This window comes from Equus przewalskii, chromosome 1, assembly GCF_037783145.1.
Source record: "Equus przewalskii isolate Varuska chromosome 1, EquPr2, whole genome shotgun sequence".
NCBI classification, from domain to species: domain Eukaryota; kingdom Metazoa; phylum Chordata; class Mammalia; order Perissodactyla; family Equidae; genus Equus; species Equus przewalskii.
This window is the reverse complement of record NC_091831.1, coordinates 39,805,454-39,814,305: the sequence shown is the minus strand read 5'-3', so window position 1 is coordinate 39,814,305 and position 8,852 is coordinate 39,805,454. Positions and strand designations below refer to the sequence as shown.

General features: G+C 41.5%; 1 pseudogene; it reads left to right on the top strand.

Annotated features, from left to right (window-relative positions):
- Positions 1 to 2,194: 2,194 nt before the first annotated feature.
- LOC103542597 (transcriptional adapter 3 pseudogene) lies at positions 2,195 to 3,448 on the top strand (annotated as a pseudogene).
- Positions 3,449 to 8,852: the final 5,404 nt, after the last annotated feature.

Genomic DNA, 8,852 nt, shown 5'->3' with positions numbered 1-8,852 from the left:
ATTCTGCAAACTGCACCAATAGTACAGAAAATAGCATTATATACATATCAGATGTCAGTAAATCACTTAAGTTTGAACATATTAACATGGAAAAAAGAAAAATCTAGATAGATAGGAGCTACAGTCAATCCTCATTAGAGCCAGATTCCATATTTGACAATTTACCTGCTGGCTAAAATTTATTTGTAATACCAAAGTCAATATGTTGCTTTTACAGTCATTTGTGAACATGCACAGGACAGTGAAAAACTTCAGTGGTCAGTTTTGCACGTTCTCAGCTGCAGTCAAACAAGATGGCACTCTGCCTTATTTCAGCTCTCATATTGTAAACAAGTATCCTTTTCACAATCTAGTTAGTGCCATATTTTTCACATTTTTGTGCTTTTTGCTGATAATTTTTCTGCTTAAAATGGCCCTCAGTCATATGCTGAAGCATCGTCTAGTGTTTCTGAGCACATGAAGGCTGTGATGTGTCTTACGGAGAAAAGCACCTGTTGGATAATCTTCATTGAGACACGAGTTACAATGCTGTTGGCCAGGAGTTCAATGTTAGTGAATCAACAGAATATATTAAATGAGATGTTTTTAAGCAGACACACACATAAAGCAAGGTTATGTATTGACTATTTGATGAAAGTGTTGTGGCCGGGGGCTCACGGGAACCTAACTCTAGTTCACCTAAGAGCAGTGATTCAGTATTTCCTAATTCAGTGTTTCTGCTGCCTTTATAGAACACCACTACTTCAAATAACAAGAATCAACTCTAATTCCTTAAGAAAGAAAAGAAACACTCTCATGGATATATGAAATCATGTTTTCTATCAAAGTAAGCCAGTTAATGAAGAGACAAGAATATTTTTAATTTCTCCTTTATAAAATGGTATGTATATATAAATTTTAAATTAAAATTTTTGAGACAACCATAAGTTCACATGCACTTGTAAGCAATAAAACAGAGAGAATACACATTTTATAATGCTTTTAAACAATATCTCAGAAATGTTTAGAAAATCTTGAGGGCAGTGACAATTGAGTGATATAAATATAACCCCAACCAGAGGTTCAAAGAGAGAATAAGTGAGCTCTAGATTTGGGGTGAATGCAGGGTGAATCTAAGGACGAGGAAAGGTTTTCTAAGGAGTAAGAAACCCAAAGTTAGAGTGTACCAGATGCTCACCCTGTTGTGACATGAGTACTTGTGCCACATTTGATTTGTCATCTCTGGTTTTTAATCAGGCACCAATATTAATTGCTTAGAAATGTAAATAAAAGTTTATTTTTAAGAATAAACCACACAAATATTTAGATATATTAGAGAGAAAAAGATATTGGTTTAATCACTGACAAGGAAAAATGAAGCAAAGATGACCATTTCAAAACAGTGTATGTTCTTTTAAATTGCACAGATCAACTGTTCTACTATAAAATTAATTTGAATTATACCTAATTGATCCATTAAAGTAAGCCATACTTTCTCTCCAAATTAATTTTTGCAATTGCTTGCAAGGGACTGTAAAACATGGTTCATTTCTTAAAGATTTCTTTTTCTTTCTACATCTTTGAGTGCTTAACTCCACAGGTATTTACTAAAAAGAAAGAATAAATACAATCTCTCTCAACTCAATTTTGCCACATGTAAAATGAAGGAGAATAATGTCTAAGAGCTCTTAGAGCTCCAGCATTTTGGATTCTATGAGCACTAGTTCTCTGTCTCTCTCTGACATATTCCTGCATAGGCTACGTGTGCTTGCAAACACAAAGCTCAGACTCCCTTTTGGCATTGTATAATTTTATGCCCTTAATTTATCTCCTTATGTCCTCAGCTAGAACAAGCTGTTTCAGGTTTTGCCCATTAGTGCAGTTTCTAAGACATCCAGACTACAGCTCTAATATTAAGAATTGGTATAGAGAACAGCTGCTGCCTGACATTTAAGGTCCCTGGTCATAGGAGAACACAGTGAGGAGGTAGAGGGAACCAGGGCTTTAGGAGTCCTAGAGGATGGGGACCCTGAAAGTAAGATGTTGCGGACAGGGCCCTTAAAGGTGGGGCATTGAGGAAACCCACTGGTGGAGTCAGATATTATAACTATCTCATCTCTTCTGTGCCAAGCACTGAGCTGAGCTTTGGGTGGGCATCATCTGTTAATCCTCATGGCATGTGCAGGAAGTTCAACAAAGTGTCTTATCCTAGGCCATGAATGAACTAAAGGACTGCCCCTTGCAATTCCGTACCTCAAATCTGTGGACCACCTGAAGCTGTGTCCCGGCTGCAGGGCAGTGCTGGCCTATTTCAAGGATGATGGCATCTACATCAAGGAGCTGGACACTTTGCCACTGGAGCTTGAGACCCTACTCTTCTCTGCATGTTGAGGCCTACAGGTGCTGGAGGTGGAAACCTGGATCCTGACAGATTGGCAGGATAAGAAAATTGGCTACTAATTCCTGAGGCTAGGTGGATGCCCTGAGCTTTGAGCTTCCCTGGCCTGGGAAACCCAAGAAACAGAAACTGGAAGGGAAAGTGAGACCTAGGCCCGGCCTCCACCATGGGTAGCTCTAATCCAAAAACCTTCAGTCCAAGCTGCAGGAATATGAACTCACTGATGACCCCATCCACATTCCATGGATCTCCAGGAATGACACCTCCAACAGATTCTGAGCTTAGGTAGAGCCTCAGCGTACTTACATCATCAGCAAAGAGATGTACGTGCTACAGAAGCTAATGAAACATCCGAAAGATGAGGCCTAACGTTACTGGATCTCATACCTGGGAAAATTCAACTCCCCCAAGTGCTGGGCACTGGAGGACCTGCTAGAGGAAAAGGATGGGCCCAGTCAGTGGCTGACAAAAAGGAAGTCGAGCCACTGAGTAAACTACACACTAAAGATGGGTATGCCCTGCTGAAGAAGGCTGAGGCCCAGCATAAGCAGCCAGAAGACTGGCACCCTTTTGGTGCCCTGATGAAACACCTCCTAGAGTCCCAGGTGAAGGAAAATGTTATTTACCCTATGGAAGACTCTCCTATTCATGACATATCTGGGGGAGATTCCAAGGCTGGGTTGCCAGCACCTCTCCCCACAATCAGAACAAGCCCTTCCATGTACCACATACCAAGTTCCTGGAGAGCCGTATAAAGGAAGAGCTGATCACTCAGGGCTTGCTGGAGTCTCAGAACCAAAGGGGACACAGAGGATAAGATCACTGCTGACATACACAAATGGCAGGCCTGCTTAATCAGATTCTGAGTACCCACAACTGCAGAGAAGCCCAACCTGCTGAGGCTGCAAAGGAAGAGGTGAGCAACAGAAGCTGAGGCCACAAGTCCTCAGAGCAGACACTGAGGTCGTGGATGACTTCCACAGGATCATGGCTGCCCCATGGAAGAAGCTGATCCCCACCAAGATGGACAAGGCTTGGAAGACTCTGAAGGAGCAGTGGAGCAACACATAGCTGCACATGTGTAACCTATACTCCTGCCTCAGGCTGCCTTCTTTCTGGCATGGGAGAGAAGAGGTGAGGAGAGGAGGGAAATCTGTTTCCTAAAGCTGCCAGAAACTGCACATGGTGGCTGCCTTGTCAGATGATGACAACTTGAGAGGACTGTGGCCTTCCTTGAGGTCTTTTGGCCTAGCTCTGTACAGCCAGGACATGGAGGCCCTGCTGGTCCACTGCTCAGACTCTGCTTGATCTTCACAATGATTGTTGCTTCTTTCGGGGGCCTTCCTCCTCCCCTTCATCAACATCCTCCACTTCCATACTCCCTCCCTTTATTCATCCCTTTCCTTCTTCTTCTGTTACAAAGTTCGCCCATCAGCACACCCTCAACAAATAAGTTAGATAAGACTCCCTGTCTCAAGCTTTGTTTTCTAAAGAACCAAAGCCAAGGCACTGGGGAAGAAGTATTTCAGCCAGAGGGAACAGTTATGGCAGTAGTTCTCAAACTTTAACCTACATCAAGATCGCCTAGAGGACTTGTTAAACATGGTATTCTGAGCCATAACTATAGAGTTCCTGGCTCAGTAGGTAAGGTGGACCCAAGAATTTGCTTTTCTAGCAAGTTTCCAGATGATTCTGACAATACAAATCCAGGGTCCAGATCTTTAGAAGCCTGAACCAGGGCAAAGCCCTGGGGCAGAGGCATAGCTGGAGCACATGAGGATACTAGGTGGCCAGTGTAACTTGAATAGCCTGAGTCAGTGGGGAAGAATCAGATGTAAGATCAGAGAGGGAACTGGAGGCCAGGTCATGCAGGACGATTTAGGTAATTAAAAACTGTATGGTAAAACCATCTACAGATTCAGTGCAATCTCTATCAAAATTCCAAGGACATTTTTCACAGAAATAGAAAAAACAATCCTAAATTTTTTTTTTTTTAAAGATCTTATTTTTCCTTTTTCTCCCCAAAGCCCCCCGGTACATAGTTGTATATTCTTCGTTGTGGGTCCTTCTAGTTGTGGCATGTGGGACGCTGCCTCAGTGTGGTTTGATGAGCAGTGCCATGTCCGCGCCCAGGATTCGAACCAACGAAACACTAGGCCGCCTGCAGCGGAGCGCGCGAACTTAACCACTCGGCCACAGGGCCAGCCCCAATCCTAAATTTTTTTACAATGACAAGACCCTGAGGAGACAAAGCAATCCTCAGAAATAAAAACAAAGCTGGAGGCATCACACTTCATAGTTTCAAACTCTACTTCAAAGCCGCAGCCATCAAAACACTATGGTACTGGCATAAAAATATAAACATAGATCAGTGGAACAGAATCAAGAGCCCAGAAATAAACCCTCATATATACAGTCAACTAATATTTGACAAGGGAGCCAAAGAATTCTAAATGGGAAAAGGATAATTTCTTCAATAAATTGTGATGGGAAAATTGGACATTCACATGCAGAAAAATTAAACTGGACTCCTATCTTATACCATTCATAGAAATTAAACCAAGAGAGTGATGTCAGAATCAACGTGAACTGAGTTGTTCCATTTATTTCTCCTCTCAAAGTTACATCCAATCAGACATCCGTTGACCAACAGAGGATTCTCTACACAGCACAACAGGATGCCTAAGAGATCCATGCAGCTATATATCTGAAGGTGGGTGGACTGGCCCCCTGTGAGGCTGAGGAACAAGAGGAGCAGCCTCTTCTACCTCGCCCAGCAGCAGCAATTCAGGGATTGGAGTGGAAAGAGCTGGTGTCATGGTTCATGCAACTGCAAGTGGAATGGGGCCAGTAGGTGCCATGGCTCACATGACTGTGAGTGGATGAGACAGGAACAGAAAAAAACAGTGCAGCTTGCTCCCTGTCTGTCTCTCACAGGATCTAGTCTGCATGCCTGTGAGCAGTGGGTGGAGGAAGAGAAAACAGGTGTGGCATGCCCCCTGCCCATCTCCCAGTGGATTCAGTGAACAGTTCCCTCCCTCTTCCCCTGCAGTGGCCAGGTCTTTGCAACAGTTGGGATAGTATACAAAACTGAGATTTTCCAAGCTGCGTCAGAGCTCCCTGACTTGAGTTTTAAAAAACACACTGACTAACGCCAGAGACCAGAGGGTGCACAAAGGAGCAGCAACAAAACCTCTCCCTACTTAGCATCTTTTCCCCCTGAGTGGTGGCAGGTGGAACCTGTGACCAGAGGCTTCAGGAACCAAAGCAGACCGGTGACCTAGCCCCCCGTGGCAGCACCCCTGACACTAGCTTCACCAGCAGCGGGGGTTGCATATAAGTCCCTGGGTCCCTGGGACTTTGGCAGTGACAGCAGCACCTGTGAACCCACCATCCCTGTCAGCAATGCCAACAGCACCCACAGACAACTTGGGGGCAGCAACAGAGGTGGTGCACAAGGCAGCAACATCCAAATCCATGGAGAGCCCATAGAGAGCCAGGAGGGGAACACGAGGTCCAGGCAACCCTGGAAGCAGCAGACGTACTGACAGCCTAGTGACCCTGGTAGCCATACCTGAGACAACAATAACATCATAAGCAGCAAGGCAGCAGCAACCTCAGAGGCACAAGTAGCAAAAGAATGGCACTGGCAATGCTAACTCATGGGTGGCAATTATTTTGCAATATATAAGTGTATCATATCAACATGTATACATTAAATGTATGCAAGGTTCTATGTCAATTATATCTCAACAAGGCTGGGGAAAAAAATCACTATTGGTTCTATTGTGTGTGAGATGGAGTTTAAAACAAAGAAGGACCTGGAGTGGTTACATTTTTAGCTAGGTCACTCTGGCAGCTACATTTACAGGCTATAAGAAAGCCAGGGTGGAAACAAGGAGATCAGTTAACAGGTCATTTTGTGCTAATCCAGGTGAGAGATAATAATGGCTTAGAATGATGTGGTAGCAGTGGAGGTTATGAAATTGTCCAGATTCTAGTTATATTTTGAAAGTTGAGCTGGCATTATTTGTGAACAGCTTGAATGTGAAAGAAAAGAGTTAAGGATGACTCCAAGATGTTAGTCTGAACAAAAGGAAGAATAGAGTTCACTAATTGAAGTGGGAAGATTCAACCAACACCAGGTTTTCTGGCTGGTGACTGGGAAGAAGTGGCTTGTAGGGAGTTCACTTTTTGAACTATGATATGAGATATGGAGTATCCAGCTTGCTTGACCATACTGAGAATATAGATGTATAATGGAGAGTTTCATGAAAGATTCATAGAAAACTACACAAGGAAACAAACAAAAGCACCAAACAATTATTAATCTCATGGAAAAAAGGAAGTTGTATGACGATGTAAAGGTAATCATAGAACATTATAGTTTATCTGGGAATGTAATTTACATCATCCTGATAATGTACAATTGGCCTACTAAAAATTGATGGGGATAGGAAAAATCCTCATGGAGGCAATTGGGCTAGGGGCTGGGGGTAAAAGAGAGTTAATCCTCATCTTCTGTAGTGGAAAATCAATCAGGCAGTATCAGTCAAAGCATATTATTTACAGATTTGTAATGCCAACGATGGAAATAGTTGTCTTCAGGGAGCAGAAAATATAAATGAGAAAATGGGTAAGAGAATGATATCTCTTATCTAGCTATTCAATTTTTAAAAGTTATGTAAATACATAGTTTTGAAAAAAGATAAAACTTATGGGGATATCAACAATTAAGTGTAACTTTTCAGACGTGGTTCATCTACACTAAAAAACAATCCATACCTTTCATTGTCCAATATGGGTTTTCAGTAAGTCCAGGTCAATTATAAAACAGTCTACATCCCTTCTTTCTAGTCTGATTTGATTGCTGTGGTTACTTAAATAATTGCAAGTAAAATACAATTGTCCCCTTACATTCTTGAGAAAAATATATTTAGATATTTGTGATACATCAAGTTATTAAATTTCCCTTCCTCAAGTCACATCAACAGCAGTTACTGCAAGGGCAGATGATTTGTAATATATAACTAGAAGCAGAGGTGAAACTTGTTGGCATTCAGAGTCTCTCACTAGGTCAAGTGCCCAGTCAACTTATGAGTCTCTGAGCACTCATTTCCCCCTTTCACATTCATGCTTTTGCATATATGGAAGTGCATCGGAGAGTCATTATAAATTGATGCAGCCATAATAAAATTAGAATTCCAAGATTTTACTGTAACAGAATATGGATTATATGGTTCAGGCTCAGAGGACATTTCTGTTGAAATAAGAGTTGATTAGGACTTCAAATTAATAAAAACCTTTACTTAAACTTTTCCAAACACCATGAAGAAAAAAATAGAGTCTCCCCCAAAATATTTTTAACTGCTTTTGTTTTTTGTTCTCCCTATTTCAATGCCTTATATAGCACAGCCATTCTCTTCAGAAACATTAAAAACTGGTTCAATCATTCTCCTGAATTATTTTTTGTTCCTTCTTTCCTTATCGCTTCATCTCAATTCTTCATTATAAAACTTCATGTCCCAAGATGGCAATGCAGGGCCCCCTCTCCTGAAAAGACATTGAATCTTCTTGACAACACAGTGAGAAGGAAACAGATGGGATAACTCTTAAATTCATTATCGTATGAAAATAAAGTAGTTGTTCAGTTCATAATAGGAATGTGTTGTAACATAATGTGATCACTTATTGGGTAGTTACCACCGAATCGACTTGAAACAAATGTATTTATACATGTCCACCATCTCGTCTATACTATCCAGAGACCTACTTAAGAATCTCATATTTTAAAAAGTGAACTCTGTGTTTCCCTAATATCTGGCTGACTCTCAGCCTGCGTTCACTTATAAACTATCCTTCTTTCATGCTCCCTTTGTCCACCTCCCAAAGAGATAACACAGGACTGTCTCGAAAAGGGTTATAACCAGAGATTTCCTAGAATGTCTGGTATGGCATGAACAAGAAGAAGGTAGAAGAACATGGACATCAGGGTGTTTTCAGGAGGTAAGTCAGATTGTGCAAGGCCTTATAAGCCATTGTTAGAATTTAAGTTTTACATCGAGTGAAATGAGGAGCTATTGCAGTAGTTGAAGCCAAGAGGAACATGGCTCGACTAATAACATCTTAGAAAGGATTACTCTAGCTGTGGCATTAGAATGGACTGGAGAAGGCACAAGTAGGAGCAAGGAGACCAATGAAGAAGATATCGTAATACTCTATAGAAGACACGGTGATGGCTTGCCAAGGTGGAAGTAGTGAAGGTGTAAAAAGTAGGTACCTGTCCTAGCAAATGGAATAAGACAGTAAAAGAAAATAAAAAGTATGCTGATTGAGAAGGAAGAAATAAAACTGTCTTCGTTTGCAGAGGATATGATCACCTATGCAGAATATCCAAAAGAACTGAAAAAAAAAAAAACATGCTAGAACTAATAAGCCATTATAGCAAGATTGCAGGATGCAATATTAATAAAAA